The following is an 18,850-nucleotide window of genomic DNA, read 5'->3' as shown; positions in this document are numbered from 1 at the left end:
GAGTGGTTTTATAGCTCCCTTATGAATCTTGGGGAAGAGACCCTGCCCAGAGAAAGATAGGGCTCTGAGTTTGTAGGTCAACCTGCCGATTACTCAGAGACACCCCCACCCCTCCCCACACACGGCACGTACATAGTCAGGTGGACCAAGCTCCATGGCAGGTCCCATGTAGGCTACCAGAGAAAGGGAGGAAGCGAGTCCTGGGGTCCTACTGAGACTGAAACACTTAGATGAGCCGGGTATGTCTGTCTGCCCTTGGTTCCTGAGCCCTGACACAGCTAGAAGTGTTGAAATGCCTTCTGAGGAGGAAGTGGAAACCCATTCCAGTATTCTTGCCTGGAAAATCCCATGGACGGAAGAGAGGAGCCTAGCGTGCTAGCCCACGGTGGTCACAAAAAAGTCAGACATGCCTTAGCAGCTAAATGATAACAACAACAACTCACAAAATGCAAGTCATTATTTCAGTGTACGGGTTTTAGCTGTGATGTATTGGATTTTCTTGAGTCAAGATTTGCTTAGCAGTTCCGAGGTAGAATTCAGGGATTGAAGATACATATACACACATACAGCCAGTGTCTAGCACTTGAAAAAATATACATGCCTGTATTTGTTTCAACTGGTAGACACTGGTCTAGGTCTTAGGGAAGCACAGACATCATCTAGTCCTAAAAAGCACATAATTAAGCTTGAGGGACAGGCCTAGAAAAGCTGATCATTATAATGACAGTATCAGTAAGTTTTGGTGAAATCAAACAAGAGGCACACAGATTTAATTTTGCTTAAGAGGAACAACAGAAATACCACAGGCAATAATTAGGGTTTTAAGCTGGACTTTGAAAGAATAAGGATTTTATAGAATTTGTGAGGAAGTAAGGGTCTGGAAGATCCCCTGGAGAAAGGAACAGCTACTTGCTCCAGTATTCTTGCCTGGAGAATTCCATGAACAGAGGAGCCTGGTGGGCTACAGTCCATGGGGTCTCAAAGAGTTGGACACGACTGAGCAACTGAGCATGAGTGCAGCTTACAGTATCTTCCTTTTAGGAGGAGAGGACTTTGTATGTAGGAGGTTTGGAGCAACAGAGGAGGTTGGGGGCTGGGGAAGGGCTCCTGGGAGGGTTTGGACCCCTCCCTGGGTCTCAGTAGGCTTTGTTGGGGCTTCTTACTTAGGAAGTAAAGATGCAGGCAAATTGGGTGGGCGAGCTCAAGGTGGAAGTCCAACAGGGATGGATCAGGCGAGGTTGGTGCTTTTCTGCTTATCCTTACTCACTCACTCTCCTACTGGAGTCTAGTTCTGTTTGAGCCCCCACCCCTCACCTCACCCCAAATGGAGGCTCCTTTTCTATAGAGTGGCCTGAACAGGGGGTTTGCCCCAGCTTTGCATTCTCCTGTTCTCAAGAGTTCTAGAGTTGGACCAGGGATGCCCCAAGGATTGAGACCATCTTTGGGACCATCAGGCTGCATGGATTCCAGGGGCAATTTCATTATTTAGGGCTTCCTTGGTGACTCAGATGGTAAAGAACATGCCCGCAGTGCAGGAGACCCAGGTTTGATCTCTCAGTTGGGAAGATCCCCTGGAGGAGAAAATGGCAACTCACTACAGTATTCTTGCCTGGAGAATCCCATGGACAGAGGAGCCTGGTGGGCTACAGTTCATGGGGGTCACAGAGTTGGGCACAACTGAGCAACTAACACTTTCACTTAGAGATATTTAAGCTTTGTTTTATCTGGATGCATAGAGCCTGCCAATGCATGGGAGAAAAAATGATGAGTAGAAACAGGCCCTGGGAAGATGGGAAAGAAAACCACCCATCCTCGGGAGGAAGGGCCAGCATCACCCGCATGGAGGGAGAGTACAGCAAGAGGAGGAAGAAGAGATGAGGGTTTAGGGGTTTGGGGGGCAGGGAGTGAGAGAAGCCTTGTCTGGGGGCCTCTATTTTGCCTCTAAAGTATAAGGCGAGGCCTTGGGGTGCAAGTGGGAACATCGAAGAGCACCAAGAAGGCTTCAATCAGAAGAGACCATGGCAGATGGCAGGGAAGTGTGAGAAAGTTCCCAGGAGGCATGAGGACTGGCTGAAGCTGGAGAACCAGCTTCAGTGTTGAGTGTGCAGGACTCTGTTTCCCATGCTTTCCTACTGGGCCCTGAAGTCTCATGGCATCTACCCCGATGTTAGAGGCTCCAGAGTGGTCAGAGCTGGCATGGGGAGGCCTTCAAAACAGAACTCAGCCCGCTAAGGATGCTGGCTTGGACTGGCTTCATCCAGGGAGGCTTAGGGGGACCCACAAGTCCTGCAGCTCTGTGACCTTCTGTGTTTGGAATCTCACCCACAGGATTTCTCAGTGGCTTTTTTGCACTTGAGCTTGCGTTTGGTCATGGGGGACTTTGTGGCAAAGGCTCAAGCCCAGAAGCCAGTGTGCTTGTTGTGTGCTCTCTGGATCTTCATCCTGGAGGAAAGGGTTGAGGGGCTCCTCTTCTGAACAGTGTTTTCTGAAGCTCAAAGGGCGGGGAACTCACTCTCCTTAAGAAGGTGTAGGACAGTGGGGAACTCGGGTGTAGGGTTTTCCAGGGACATGCTCTGTCTTTCACTAGCATTGTGTGGTTAGATCCTGAAACTGGTTGCCAAGCTCCAAAGAAGGGCTTTCCTAGGGAACATAATAACAATCAGGTCAAACTTGCGAAGCACTTATTCAGAGCCAGGCCTGTTTGACCCATGGAAGCTGAAGCTCGAGAGTCAGTAATGACCAGGCAGCTGTGAATGGCAGAGCCAAGACTGACATGGGGTCTCCTTGACCGCCCAGTGCTCTCAGCTGCACCACAGAGCAATCCATCTGCTCCAGGAAAGCTGAAGTCCTGAGGGCTCCACAATCATAGGCTCCCCCCACCTCCTGAGATGAAGTCCTTCAGGGGTCTTTACGGCTACATGCCATCCCTGACATCCTTCTGGAAACAGACAAGCACGGTGATTTTGAAAGACTCCCCAGAAAAGAGCATCCACCCTGCTCTTTCTTCACCCATTCTAGCATTTGGTGACCCTGGTTGCCTGAAAGTGTGGTTGTTCTTAGATCTGAGTTGAATCATCTGGTTTCCAGTTGGTGAGATTTCCAAACAGACAAGGATGGCATCCTTGATGTTGAGAAGGACTTTTCAGCTGAGACACACCTGGTCCTGAAGCTGGTAGCTGAGGCTGCCCGGGTTTGGTCAATGTGAGCAGCTTCAGACTGGAAGGTAGTAGAAGGAAGAGCCTTGCTTGACTTCTGCACCCCCATCTGAACATTCTCCACCCTTCCCCAAAGACCTCCTGACATGTGGAAGCTCTGCTGTGTCCTTGCCACTCAGGGAGACAACACATGCCAAGCATCTTCAGTTTGGAAGGCAAGAAGCTGGGCTCTGCACTGCCCTGTCTCTCCTTTCTTGCTTGAGAATTCCTTTCTTTAGCCAAGCTTCCAGCCACCACATCCTCCTTGGCCCCAGCCGCAGGCATGACCTCAGCCTAGTACAGGGTCAGTGACACTTCCCTGGCTCCACCCAGCTCCCGCGGGTCAAGGCCAGACCTGGGCAGAGGCTCGTGCATCTCCGATCCAAGAGCAAGATTCCAGGGAGGGTTTGATCCTACGGAGACAGCAGATCAGTGCAAGGTGACATTGCCTGCAGCTTCCTGGACCACGCCAGATGCAGATTAAGCAGAGGGCCTTTGTTCCTTCAGTGTTTACTGACTTGGGGCTCCCCCTAGACTCACAGATGGGCACCAGAGTGACTCTGAAAGGGAGAGCAAGATGAGAGAGTCTCAGTGAGGGACAGACCGAGATGAGTGAGAGTGGAGTGACGCCGGCTGCTCTGAGGTTCCAATGGTTCAGCACTCCAGAAGAGGTGGGAGTGTCAGGGGAACCTGGTTTGCCTATGCATTGTTCAGGAGGCTGAAGGTCCACTCCCCTGCTCACCTAGCTCTGCCCCACCCCCACAACTTCATTGTTCTGGGAGCTTTGGAGAAACTGTCTGCTCTGCGGCCCCATGTATGCCTTGGATGGCTCTGGTTCTGCATTTTCCCTCTAGAAATCCCTTACCATCCCAGGTGATGCAGTGGTAAAGAATCCACCTTTCCTAGGAGATGCCGCTTTGATCCCTGGTTCAGGAAGATCCCTTGGAGGAGAGCATGGCAACCCACTCTGCTATTCTTGCCTGGAGAATCCCATGGACAGAGGAGCCTGGTGAGCTACAGTCTATAGGATCACAAAGAGTCCAACAGGGCTCAAGTGACTTAGCATGTGTGCCTGCACGTGTGCGCACACACACACACACACCATCCCACGCACTTCCTCTCAAGAAAACCTCAGGCTAAAATTGACGATATATCCCAGAGCTAAATAAGCCTCCTTCCACCCTCGGCAACCCAATCCAGTACTCTTGCCTGGAAAATCCCATGGACAGAGGAGCCTGGTAGGCTGCAGTCCATGGGGTCGCTAGGAGTCGGACACGACTGAGAGACTTCACTTTCACTTTTTCACTTTCATGCATTGGAGAAGGAAATGGCAACCCACTCCAGTGTTCTTGCCTGGAGAATCCTAGGGACTCAGTAGCCTGGTAGGCTGCCGTCTGTGGGGTCACACAGAGTCGGATACGACTGAAGCGACTTAACAGCAGCAGCAGCCACACTCCTTGCACCTAAAGTAAGTTGAAGATCTCATGTTGGCAAGAGATAAGTTTTCTTGTCTGCTTTTTTGGATGGTTTGAGCATTCCATCAGGATTCTGATCTGGGTAGGATTTTAATCCCAGTTTCTCCTACTCAATGGGTAAAACTTCTACAAAGTGACCGCAGTTTGCCCTTGGGACTTTAGCTCTGCTGCTCAGGGAGGAGACTTCTGCCTGGCTGATGAGCCTTAAGATCTCGCTGCCTTTCCCTCTCTGTCCATCAGGACCCTCGCCCCTCCTGGGTGTGTGCCTGAGAGCACTAGCTCTTACTTTCCCACCCCTCTTGCCTTCCGGTGCAGGCAGATGCATTGCTCAGATGTCCTGTGGTTCTGGGTGTTGGGCGTGGTGAGAATCAAGGAGATATTGCTGTTAGTCTTTGACTCAAGCATGTTTGGTTTCCACGCAAGAAAGAAAGAAGAAAGGCAGGGGATCTCTGAGAAACCCGGGTCCTAAAAGGACACAGACAATGCTGATGGTTCAGATTCTATGTCAAAGGCAAGGCCAGGTCTGTGCCAATCCAGTTTGGGAAGGAATTTGGAACTACTTGGGTAAAGGGGAAAGACAAGGTTACCAGATTCCAAGAGAAGAGCCAGAGCTGTAGAGAAGTCCTGACTGAGGGCTCTGGTAAGACTTTCAAGCCTGGGAAACAGGAGATGTGTGAGCTTCCTACTCACAGCAGCTCTGGACTTCTCTGGATCGCGTGTCTTCCTATGATCCTTTGCAATAGAAGCCACTCAAAGTCTCCCTGAGGTCCATGAATCTGACTTTGATTTGTCTAAGAGAGGAGGGAGGGGCAATGGCATAAGGCAGGAAGAATGGAGCTTGGCTTCTCTGAGAGAGGAGGAGCAACTCTCCCTTCATCCCCTAAGATGATGTCAAGCACTGTCTGAGGTTTTGGAGGGTGGATCAGAAGGCCCCGTTGGCTACGGAGAGAGTTTGAAGGCCCGGGGTGAGGCTCCTTAAAGGTATGAGACCCAGAGTTGTGTCCGACTTGTGGTTCCATCCAAGTTTGAGGAACAGAGCATCATGTCAGCTCAGAAAACCCCACTGAGCCTGACTTGGGTGAGCAATGGTGGGGGCCTTGGTGGCTGACAGTGACACCAGCTGGTCTATGGAGCTCTTTCTTCTCCCCTCTGTTTCTGCCTCTCATGTGCTGTAACCATAGCAGCAAAATGAAGCCTGGTTCTGCCTTTGGGGACCTCACTGGAGCAACCGGCCTATTTCCCTTTGAAAGACATGGCTTCCCTCTCTTGTCCATACTTTCATTCTGCAGCAAGAAGGGCAAAGACCCAACCCCTGTAAAGTGACTTCGCCACTGTCAAATATGGCCTGGTGATACTTCCTTTACAAAGCTCTGAAATGTCACTTACTTTTTTTACTCTGAAGCTCACACCAGCCTTGATCTGTTCTGGTTCTCGTGATGTTTTAAGATTGCAGTGCAATGTGCTTTACTTCCAAGGCTTGCAGCAATGGCCTTTGGCCAAAGGTCACGTGATCCTGACTCCTGGAGAGACTGACTACTCTGGGGAAGAGAGGGTGTGGGGTCCCGGGTGCTCTGGGAGGAATGACGTCTGTCTGCAGTCCTGTGCCATGGTTCTTAGTGGCTGGACAGGCTCGGGGAAATAGTTACTGCACAGGGCCAGATTCTCAAGGGTGTCGGGAGCAGGGAGACATGGGAAGCCCTTGAGTTTGAAGCTCAAAGGGTTTAGATTCCGTAACACAGGAGACCCCTAGAACTACAAACACTGTCTTACTGCCAGGCCTGTCTCAGCACTGACCAGACAAGCTGTCTCCGAGATCTGCTCTCCAGCTGTCAAAATCCAGAAAGACAAGTCCTAAAGTCTTTGTCCCATGGACCAACCAATGTAGGTGCCTTTCCTGGGGCCCTCCTACAAGCAATCTCAAGGAGAAGGAAAATTCCGGAATGCAGGCTAGATGCTAAGTCCAACCTGGGTATTAAGTATACACCAACATGTCAGCATTTTCTTGCTGTTAATTCTGAGAGAAAATTCATGTGAGGGAGAACCCGAGAGGAAACCTGAAAGCAATTTTTTGTCACGAGCATTAAGCCTCTGAAAAGTCACACTGGCCAAGAGGGCACAGTCAGGACCTCTGGTCACTCCTATCTGAGGACCGCAGCTCTGACCCCAGCATTTGGCTTCAGAGGGCGCTAGCTGCAGAGCTGGCCAGTGAGAACTTGACTTTGTGGGTTGTGGGAGAGGCGGGTTAGAGGAGGTACCGTGAATAGAGAATATATTCTGAGAATGTCCTTCCTGCGAGAATTGAAATTCTGAGTCCATGTGTGAATGACTCACAGAATCGTTCAATCTTTATGGCTGTCAACTTGACATTTCCTGTTATCATCACAGGCAATTGCTGCACAGTACCTTTGATACCAAATGGACAGTCGGGTCATTAAAAAGATCAGAGTGACACCCCTGTGCATTTTCAGGAGGGTATCTTAGTAGTTTTAGTGGATCAACTGCTTGACCAAGTATTGCCCTACACGTATTGATCGGTTTTCTGGGAAAGCTTCAGTTTTTGCAATAGGGTTCTCTCTTCATTTGAATGCCCAACTTGTTATCACATAAATCATGCTGTAAGTATCAAATGGGCTTCCCTGGTGGCTCAGCGATAAAGAATTTGCCTGCAATTTAGGAGACATGGGTTCAATCCCTGGGTCAGGAAGATCCCCTGGAGAAGGAAGTGTTAACCCACTCCAATATTCTTGCCTGGGAAACCCCATGGAGAGAGGAGCCTGGCAGGCTACAGTCCATGGGGTTGCAAAGAGTCAGACATGACTTAAGTACTGAACAACAACAAAAGATCACATGCTCCCCTTTTCATTGGCCTTGGAAATGCTTCCCTGTAGCGTCATGAGATGCTAAGAGCCCGTCAAATAACTTTGGAGAATGTTATATGGTATATAGCCAGCCTCTTAAAGATTCACCATGTTAGGACAGTAAAGGCTCTGAGAAGTCCTGCTTTAAGTAACCCTTTTGAGTCTACCCCTTTCTCAGTCTAATTGAACATGAAACACTCTTCACTTAACACCTATAAAGAGTCTCAACGCACACACTCTAGGTCACACTGGGTCAGGGTGTGGGCAGCAGCTTTTTGAAGCAGAACCAAGCAGGATGTATTAATTAACCACTGATTTCTCACATCCAGATGAACCACCAAACCCCAAAACCTCTGCCCTTCTTTAGGCTCCATCCCCCACTTCTGCCCTTGGCTTTGTAAGGAGGCAGACATTATTCTGGGGGCTGGTGGGTAGGTACTCTTGTGAAGTGCAGGAAACCTTCTCTGCAAGACTTCAAAAGAAAATGATAAATCACTTCACATAAGAGCTTAAGACTTCAGCCCTAAACCTGGTCACCCTCCCAGGAGGGTGGAGGTGATGTCATCTAGCGGCAGCAATAAAGAGCTGGCGTCAGTCTCAGCCCTACTACGAGCAAAATGACGTGGGTAAGTTATCTTTCCTTGTTCCATGTTTGAGTTTGCCATTCCTCGGGGTTCCCAGGTGGTGCAGTGGGAAAGAATCCGCCTGCCAATGCAGGCAACACGGGTTCAATCCCTGGGTCGGGCAGATCCCCTGGAAGAGGAAATGGCAACCCACTCCAGTATTCCTGCCTGGGAAATACCATGGACAAGAGAGCCTGGTGGGCTACAGTCCATAGGGTTGCAAAGAATCGGACACGACTGAGCACTCACGTACATTTTCCTCAGAGAAGAGATCTTAGCCAGACAGCAGTTCCAGATGCCATGTCCGCATGAATCTCTGTTGTCTCTTAGTTGGGGGTGGGTGCATCTTCTGGTTCTGGGGTCCGTCTCTCTCTGCTGGGTGTCTTGATGTGTCATTTGGGAAGGGTGACCCCTGCTCCCTCCTGGAGTGCTGGGGAAGGTGGTAAGAGGGGGAGGGTGGCTGCCTTGCTGGGTGAGGGTTGGCGGATTTTTCTGGAAGAGGAAAGAAACAGATGCTTGGAGGTTAATAGACCCTCTCTGTCACAGTTGGACAGGGCCAAGCGGGGGTTCTTGGCAAGATTTTCCAACTTTGATCTCAAGAAGGCAGCTCTGCCTAACAAATAGTCTGAAATGTCAAAGAAGAAATGTTAAAGCTTGAGGGGTCGTTCTCCTGGGAGCCGCCTGGGCTGGCTAGGGAGGCAGAGGCGGAGGGAGAGAGGGACACTCGAGAATCCTTCACATAAAGATTCTGACTTGGTCCTGTGATATTTAAGAAAGAAGAAAACTCTGAATTATTTATAGTGCAGAAGATGGAAGCTGGAATGCAGAGAAGTGGCCGGGCTACAGATGATAGTTCAGGATCCATCTGCCCCAGCCTTGAAATAGTAAAACTTTTTTTGTTGGTGACATGCTCTTGACCTCTCCTTATCTGTCATTATGATTACTATTATGGTTCTTTTCATTAAGATAATGCATGCCTTTTGATTATGGGAGTTGGGGAGAGGTGATTTCTAGAAACGATTGTTGCAAAGAAGCAAGAGTTCTCTCTCCCTCTTAAAGGATCTGTAGCAAGTCCTTTACCTCCTCTTTCCATCCCCATCGGCTTCCAGCTTGTGCCTCTTCAAACAATGGGTGGGTAGCATCTTGGGTAACGAGCGGCCATATTGATCTGGGAAGGTAGATTTCACGTGTCAGTTCTTCCACTTGAAATACGGAACCAATCATATGCCTCTTCTAGGTGCACTGTGACTATGGACGATACCATGTAATCAAAACACCTGGAAACTTGGTGAGGGGGCAAGAAAATAGCATCTATGTTATGTGAAGGGAGGGAAAGGAAATAAAGGAATTTACAAAGGGAAACTCAGACGTGATGAAAGGACTGGTGTTAAAGCTAGAGGGAATGAATGGGGTCTTTTATCTGTTTATTTTGGTCCGTGATGTTGTTTAGATCTTAACAAAAATACTTCTGGTTGATAACACATCCTGATTCTATAGCATGGGTAACTGAAAGCCACTGATGGTCTCAAAATTGCAGTTAAATTTAAAATTATAAGTGTCAGGTGGTCTCCCTTCCCCTTTCACAAATAATACAAACATGCTCTCAGTCACCCTCCAATTATTTTTGTACATCCTTGGATCTCTCAAGGATGCCAACAAACAGAGCCAGTCTTTGGATAGGGACAGGTTGTGGGTGTTTGAGATGAGGCTAGTCCAGATGCAAATCAGATCATCAGTAAACTTCCAAACAAGCAATATTGTATTTAGGACGTATTGCTTTTATTGAAAATAGTCGTACTTTTGCTTTTTCCCCCCCTCTTTTTCTCTAAACTTGTTTTTTTCCACTTCGAAGAACCTAGAGAACATTTTGCAGTTAAAATGTCACAGTGACACTCCTGTTATAAAACTCTGAAAGTGTACTTATTTTTATATTCAGTAACTTACTCTACCTCTCAGAAAGATCTTCCAAATATTTTCCCCACTCTTGATTTTCAGTGATGTAGAGTATGACTAACATTCTTGCTGCAGCACAGTGGTTCTCAAATTTTCTGGTCTTGGGACCCCTTTCCATTAAAAAATTACAAGGACCTCAAAGAGTTTTGTTTATGTGGGTTTTATACATCTACATTCACTGTAATTGAAATTAAAACTGAGAAACATTGGAAAACACACACACACACACACACACACACATGCATGCACACACACATTGTATTTAACCATCAGAGAAAAATTTTCATCACATGTCAGGAAATCACTGGAAAAACTCCATGCATACCTGTGAGAGAATGTGAATGAACAAAAGTGAACCGACCATCTTAGTATTCCTAGGAAAATAGGTTTGACACGTGGATCTCCTGAGAGGGTCTCAGGGCCAACCAGGGGTATTTGGACCATGTTTTTAGACCTGCCACCCTAGGGAAAACTGAAGAATGAGCAGATTCTGAAACCGAGTCTATGTTCCTTTGATGCCAGTGAATGAAATCAGTCGTGCACTTTGCTCCAAGTGTCGGGCTCCATCAGAACCTCATTTCCTCATGCAAACATCACCAACTGCCCCTTAAGTGCTGACCCAAACCTAGTTGGACATAACCATGTTCAGTTGCTAGAAACATCGGAATCATAGAAGAAGGAATTCATCTATTATAAAGAAAACTAGGAGGCTGGGTGTGCTCGCTCTGCAGAAGAAGCATGGGCTTGATGCAGCTATAAACATTGTTGGCTGATCAAAGAAACTCAGCATAAACAAGGTTTGCAAAATCCCATTGGTGAGGGCAGGGAGATGAATGTCAGGGGGATGAAGAGCTTTTGCAATCAGTACCTTGCAGGTCAGAAGTCTCACCATGCGTATCACAGCCCTCACTATGCATCGCGTTTTGGTTTGTCTAAGGAACACGTGAGGCTGAGCAGTGTTCTACAAGGTTCCTTAGGAGAGTCTATTAAGTTTAGAGTCCCTGGCCCCTCCTTCATTCTCCTAACCAGGGAAGCTTTGGTAGAGAAAGACTGGACCATGAAATGGTCCTTACATCTTAAGGAGCCTCCTTGGATCAGCTCTGTGCACCCATCAGGCAGAGGGAGCTGTCCCATCCTTGGGGTCCTGGGCTCAGGACAGAGTTCATGCCACCTATCGTTTTTACCTTTCTATCCCAGATTTATCATTTATACTCGGGAGATCAAGAACAGCTCTCAGCTTGTTCTGAGGAGTTCTTTGTTCCCAGTATTTCACAATCCTCACCAGGAAAATGAGGTCTTTCAAGAATGCCTCTGAGATCATGAGCAGATGTTGGTTCATTCACTCACCCCTCGGTTACTGCATACCAACTCTCTGCCATGAACTCTGCCACTAAGTGAAGCAGTTGTATTTCCCTCCTTCCACAGCTTCAGGGTCTATTGAGCTGGTTCTCACGGCAGGGGTGACTTGTCCCCCAGAGACTTTGGTTGTCACGACTAAGGGTAGATGCTACTGAGATCCCCCACAGCAAAGAATTATCTGGCCTAAAAATGTCCTTAGTGTCAAGGTCAAGAAAATCCAATCTAGTGAGAATATGGATCAGTATCCCTTAATCTTGGACAAGAGGGTTTTCATACATTTCAGGCTCTTCCTTCAGCTTCCAGGACTCCAAGGGCTATGGCACCACAACCTCCATCTTACGCCACTTCTACGTAAAGTCTCAGTTGCCTGCTCCAGAATTCCTTACCCAAATGGCCCTTAGTCCACTTCCAGGACATGCGCAGACCTCTTTGTCTGTCTTTTCTCCTAAGGGTGGGCTGCACTACAGATGTGTGTCTGGTAAAGCCCGAGTGGGTCAAGGGCCTGCTGTTTGGGGGCAGAGGGGAGTATGTGTGTGGAGTGGTTCAGGTTGGGTGTGCCTGGACCCTCCTTTGCTGTGAGATTGAAAGGGGGAGCAATCTGGGGTCTTGTTTTCTGACACTGCATGTCCCGTCTCACAATTCCAGGGAGTCCAAGGCATCTGAATCTGTGTCTGGTTCTTCAGGTCATTCTGAAAATGTATTTAGAGGAAGATAAGATGTCCCTTATTTAACAGTGTGTTGGCTTGATTTGGACTTCCCTGGTGGCTCAGATGGTAAAGACTCTGCCTGCAATGCAGGAGACCTGGGTTCGATGCCTGGGTCAGGAATATCCCCTGGAGAAGGGAATGGTAACCCTCTCCAGTATTCTTGCCTGGAAAACCCCACTGATAGAGGAGCTTGGCGGGCTACAGTCCAGGGGCTCACCAAGAGTCAAACATGACTGAGCAACTAGCATTAACTTAGCTCAATTTATGACTTCCAACTTTTTGAACATGTGAGATGTGGCCTTCTAATTATCCTCTTGTCCCAAGTCCTGCAAATATAAGGGACAGGCCTTGTGCAGACAAGTGAGTAATTATGAAGCAATATGATGAAATTGTGCATGAGGTAAGCAGAGAGGAAGGACACTTAGTTCCTAAGTATAGTTCTGGAAAATACTGAATCATGACATCTGTGTGCAGCTGTATAAATTGAAATGGCAGTTCAGGGAACCCACAATCAGGATGATCAGTTCACGCTTCCAGTGTCCCATTATTTGGAGAAATGTCTATCTCTTTGAGTCTTAGGATGCCTGATGCCTTTGCCACACAGATAAATACTATGGCCCTTTGGCCACCTCGGGCTCTTCAAGTCAGGTGTTCTTCCTAGTGGACCATCTCCACGCTGGGGCAGAACTCATATAATATCATGCCCTTGTCAGGTTGCCATGGAAACTGATCTCGAGGTCTCCAAAATTGATTTGTATTTATTGGGGATCTGCAGTTTTCTGGATGCTGTGACCAGCATTAAACAGAGCGAGAGAGAGAGAGAGAGAAAGAGGGATGCCCTCCCTCCCCTATTTGTGGCCTACTGCGAAGATATCTTTCTGCAACAGAGAGGTTGGAGAAATTGAATGGGAAGGATTTTTTTTTTTCCCCAATAACGTTGTGCTTTTTTTCTGATTACAAAAGTAATTTATATTCACAGTAGACAATTTGTTGAAATACAGAAAAGCACACAAATACATAAATTATCCACCATCCCATCACTCAGAGACAACACTGTTAACATTTTAGCTTTCTGCCTTTCTAATCTTTTTTATGTTCTTATTTAATTATTTAACAGAATCAAATCATTCTACAGGCACATGCACACACACGCCCATTGCTTTGCTACTTCCTTCCTTATAAGATTGTTTCATGTGCTGTTTAATCTTTTGTGATATCAAAGATTTTTTTAAACAGATAACCTATTCACATGGTTAAAAAACACACACACAGACATGCCCACACAACTTGTACATGAATGTTCATAGCAGCATTTTTCAAAATAGCCCCAATGTAGGAACAACCCAGATGTGTATCAGCCGATGATAAATGAAATATGGGATAAGCAAACGATGGAACACTACTCAATAATAGAAAGGGATGAAGTGCTGGTATGTGTTACATGAATGAACACTGGAAACAGTATGCTAAGTAGTAAAAGAAGCAGGACGTGAAAGACCTCGTTTTATATGATACCATTTCCCGTGAAATGTCCAGAAGAGGCAACTCTACGTAGACAAGAAGACTAGTGGTTGCCTAAGGCTGAGGTTGGGAGTGAGGATTACTTGTGAATGAACCCAAGAGATCTAACTGGAGTGATGAAACCATGTTTAATACGGAAATTGAATTACAGTGATGGTTGTACCACTGGTAAAAATCATTGAGTTTTACATTAAGATGGGTGAGTTTTCAATGCTATATTTAAAATGGATACCCATCCAGGACCTACTGTATAGCACAGGGAACTCTGCTGCTTGGATGGGAGGGGAGTTTGGAGAATGGACTCATGTATATGTATGGCTGAGTCCCTTTGCTCTACCCTTGAAACTATCACCATTTTGTTAATCAGCTATATTCCAGGATAAAATAAAAGATTTTAAGAAAATAAAATAAGTAAATTAAATGGGTGAGTTTTATGGCACATGAACAACGCCTCAATAAAATTTACCTATTTATACATAAATATATATGTAAAAGAAAGGTGATACATATGACATATAATAAGTATGTGTTGTATATTGATGTAAAAGAAAGATTTTATATATAAAGTTTATTAAGTTATTGTTTACCTCAGTTATTATATATAATAAGTATATTATATTATCTATATAGGCCTTCCCTGGTGCTCAGCTGGTAAAGAATCCGCATAACATATGTATATATCAATTCTTGCTATACCTGTCCCTCCTCTGCAGGTTCTTTGTACTATCACCGCCGTCACCACACATGTAACCACTGTCATTGCGTGTCCTTGTGAATTATATCCAAACAAATGATATATAAACCAATATAAATATGCACTTCTGTTCTTCCTCCACTTTGCACATGTAAAAGTATATGACATATATTATTCGGTCTTTTTAGTATTCTCCCTGACAGTTCCTTGGAGCTCTGAGAGAAGTTCCTCATTCTTCTTTTGTTAGAGATACATACTATTCCCTTGCATAGATGTATCCCAATTCATTTAATGTCTTTATAAAATTTTGCTCTTCCAAGTAACTTTAGTGGATTGATCATAAATATAATAAACTTAAATGAATGTGGCTGAACCCAAATACAACATTAATACAGGGACAAATAAGCCCCGCAGGCTGTTTGGTATACCTGGTTTACACATATAACCCGTGTTAGGTTATACCAGTGTGTACCCTCAGTAATATATACGAATGAGATTCTCTGCAGCCTCAGTAAATACAGGGTCGCAGCATGATTTTTAATGGCTGGGTAATTTTCCAGCAGAGAAATTTAAAAAGCAGAGAGATCACTTTGTCCACAAAGGTCCATCTAGTCAAGGCTATGGTTTTTCCCATGGTCATGTATGGATTTGAGAGTTGGACTATAAAGAAAGCTGAGCGCCAAAGAATTAATGCTTTTGAACTGTGGTGTTGGAGAATACTCTTGAGAGTCCCTTGGACTGCAAGGAGATCCAGCCAGTCCATCCTAAAGGAGATCAGTCCTGGGTGTTCATTGGAAGGACTGATGTTGAAGCTGAAATTCCAATACTTTGGCCACCTATGCGAAGAGCTGACTCATTTGAAAAAACCCTGATGCTGGAAAAGATTGAGGGCAGGAGGAGAAGGGGATGACAGAGGATGAGATGGTTGGATGGCATCACCGACTCAATGGACATGCATTTGGGTGGACTCTGGGAGTTGGTGATGGACAGGGAGGTCTGGTGTGCTGCGGTTCATGGGGTTGCAAAGAGTGGGACACGACTGGGCGACTGAACTGAACTGAATTTTCCACTGTGTATATATACCATATTTCTTTTAGTATTTGCACACCTGTATTATTTTGTATTATTTTTCTTTTCTTACGGATAACACCGCAGCCATGTGTACTTTTGGTAGCCAGGCTGAAGGAGGGAGCGGGCTGAGCAGCAGCGCCCACTAGAGGCGCTGTGTATCATTGCATCCCGGCCTTGTGGACACTGCAGACACCCCCTGAGTGTTTCGGGGCTCCCCAAGCAGATAGCCAGTGGGCTCTCCTTATAGACAGCTCTTCTCTTAACTTCGGGAAAATCATCTCCTTCTGCAATATGATGTCTTCAGAGCCCAGGATACAAAGTTGGTGAGTGGAGGGGTCATTACCTTTTCCTGGGTGACTTTGAAGTGCTGCCAATATTTCCATAACGTTGTTCTCCAAAGGGCTCTTCTGGCCAGAGTCTTGCCACATTTTAGGTTTGGGAATTCAGAGCCGCACAGTCCAGAAATGTTAATGGGATTCTGAGTGAAGCCTCTAATCTCTTATGTCGTACAGATGGCTGACCAAGCGTGGCGGCTTGACTTTCTCAAGGTCAGGGTGAAGGTTGACCTACTGCCCCGACCTTTAAGCAGGTGACCTCCTGGGAATGTACTGATTTGGGGCATGGCAGTAGAGATTGAAGCTGGCTGCGAGAAAAAGCCACAGACAATTTGAAATGAGAGGTTTCCTGCCAACCCAGTGATCTGGGCTCCAGGCGGAAGAGGGGTCCAAACTGGAGAGAAGGCAACCGGCTGGAGCGAATTCAAGGAAATAGCAATAGGAAAGATGAAGGGGTGGAGAGACTGATCATGAGATTATCTAAATCTGGAGCTTTGGAGGCCAAGTGATAGCCATGTTTTCTCTGCGGGAACTCTCAGTGGTGACAGCAAAGTGCATGGTGGGATTCCAACAGGACCCCTCCTCTTTCCCTAAAAGGGCCCTAAGTGTCCCTCTGGGGTGGGCATAGGACAGAAACTGACCAGGAGGAGAAACTGGCTCTTCCCTCTTCTGAGTCCTGGGATCTTGTGTGCTGGAGAGGAGGTCCTGGGGAAAGAAAGGATACATGGACAGCCCAGCAGATGGTGTAGAAAGAACCCAAACATATGGGGCACAGACAAGCATAAGGGGGTGACATTAAGGACTGAGATTGAGTGGCAACAGGGAAGGGAGGAAAAAAAAAAAACAAACAGCAAAACGGGCCTGGGAGGAGCATTGACGTCGAGACCAAGGAGTACAATCAGGTTTGTGTCACTTCCTACAGCCCAAGCAAGCTGCTTGTGGGTCATCTGTTAGCTGACACTGCCAAGATGCCATGTGTATTCCAGGATCCCTGGGTGCTGGTCTTCCCTATATGCCAGGCCAAGGGAGGGACCATGGATGCCAGCCCTGGAAGCCCACTCAGGCATGTGTGACGCACCATATGAGGCTCTCTGGCATCACCCTGGAAGCCAGGCTAGCTGAGAATCAAGGAAGTACAGCATGGGAAGGACCTATTGAGAGCCTGCCCGTCTCTCTCCCTGTGACAGGATTGCAAAGAAGCAGTCGCAGGCAATTGGAGCAGCAGGGGGCCACTGATGCCCAGGTCAAAGGGGACCCAGTGCCCTCACTTACGTAAAAATAAACATCCACTCCCTGCTTCTTTTATTCATGTCCTCGGCAGGACCTATTCCAGCCCAGGAAGCAGAGAACACAGTGGTCACCCAGAAATAGGCCCTGCCATTGCAGCCTTCTTACTCCTGCTCACTTCCCGGCTGCCTAACCCCACCCCCCGCCACCCTTCCCCAGGACCTGCTGCAGCCGGTGTGCCCATATGCTAATGCTATAGTGCCCAGCACAGTGGATGCTTATAAATAGTTGTTCAGTTTTCCCAAGTTATTAACCAAGTCATTAATTAAATGCTCCTTGCTTTTGAAAGCTCTCCCAGGAAGGAGTATTTCCAGTTTCCCTGGAAGTCCACCCATGCAACTCACTGAGAATTTTTCTGCCTCAGTGACACACATCCTCTTAATGATATTCTGAGATTGAATGAGTCTCTAAACTTAATTTGAAGCACAGGGCTATGCATCAGGGTGGGCTTCCCAGGTGGTGCTATTGGTAAAGAACCCACCTGCCAGTGCAAGAGACCTAAGAGACCCGGGTTTGATCCCCGGGTCAAGAAGATCCCCTGGAGAAGGGAATGGCTACCCACTCCAGTATTCTTGCCTGGAGAATCCCATGGACAGAGGAGCCTGGTGGGTTACACCCCAGATCAGATCAGATCAGATCAGTCACTCAGTCGTGTCCGACTCTTTGCAACCCCATGAATCGCAGCACGCCAGGCCTCCCTGTCCATCACCAACTCCCGGAATTCACCCAGACTCACGTCCATCGAGTCAGTGATGCCATCCAGCCATCTCATCCTCTGTTGTCCCTTTCTCCTCCTGCCCCCAATCCCTCCCAGCATCACAGTCTCATCCAATGAGTCAATTCTTCGCATGAGGTGGCCAAAGTACTGGAGTTTCAGCTTTAGCATCATTCCTTCCAAAGAAATCCCAGGGCTGATCTCCTTCAGAATGGACTGGTTGGATCTCCTTGCAGTCCAAGGGACTCTCAAGAGTCTTCTCCAACACCACAGTTCAAAAGCATCAGTTCTTCAGCGCTCAGTCTTCTTCACAGTCCAACTCTCACATCCATACATGACCACAGGAAAAACCATAGCCTTGACTAGACGAACCTTTGTTGGCAAAGTAATGTCTCTGCTTTTGAATATGCTATCTACGTTGGTCATAAGTTTCCTTCCAAGGAGTAAGCGTCTTTTAATTTCATGGCTGCAGTCACCATCTGCAGTGATTTTGGAGCCCAGAAAAATAAAGTCTGACACTGTTTCCCCTGTTTCCCCATCTATTTCCCATGAAGTGATGGGACCGGATGCCGTGATCTTCATTTTCTGAATGTTGAGCTTTAAGCCAACTTTTTCACTCTCCACTTTCACTTTCATCAAGAGGCTTTTGAGTTCCTCTTCACTTTCTGCCATAAGGGTGGTGTCATCTGCATATCTGAGGTTATTGGTATTTCTCCCGGCACTCACCTCAGAGGGTCGCAAAAAGTTGGACACAACTAAAGCGACTTAGTACCCATGCATCATGGTGGCAAAGAGGATTAAGATCTAGTTACTGCTTCATAGGGAGATGGCTATGCACAGTGAGGTGATACATGATGCTATGATAAGTCTGTTTGTGCTCTCTGCTTCCTGGAATTTCATAATCCTGATCATATCCGTGTCTGACAAGTTAAGTGAGCGCCTCTAGTCGCGTGCAACGTAACTATTGATGAGAGAGCTTAGGTGAGCTGTGGTCAGACTCTAAAGGACTTGAGATTCATCTGCACCTGATATCAAGAACTGACTCATTGGAAAAGACC

General features: G+C 47.0%; 1 protein-coding gene across 11 annotated transcripts in view; it reads left to right on the top strand.

The window, feature by feature from the left end:
- NTRK3 (neurotrophic receptor tyrosine kinase 3) overlaps positions 1 to 18,850 on the top strand; it is a 439,365-nt gene that overhangs the window by 321,373 nt on the left and 99,142 nt on the right.

The sequence above is a fragment of the Bos taurus genome, chromosome 21, assembly GCF_002263795.3.
Source record: "Bos taurus isolate L1 Dominette 01449 registration number 42190680 breed Hereford chromosome 21, ARS-UCD2.0, whole genome shotgun sequence".
In the NCBI taxonomy this organism is placed as follows: domain Eukaryota; kingdom Metazoa; phylum Chordata; class Mammalia; order Artiodactyla; family Bovidae; genus Bos; species Bos taurus.
This window is presented reverse-complemented; position numbering and strand designations above follow the sequence as displayed.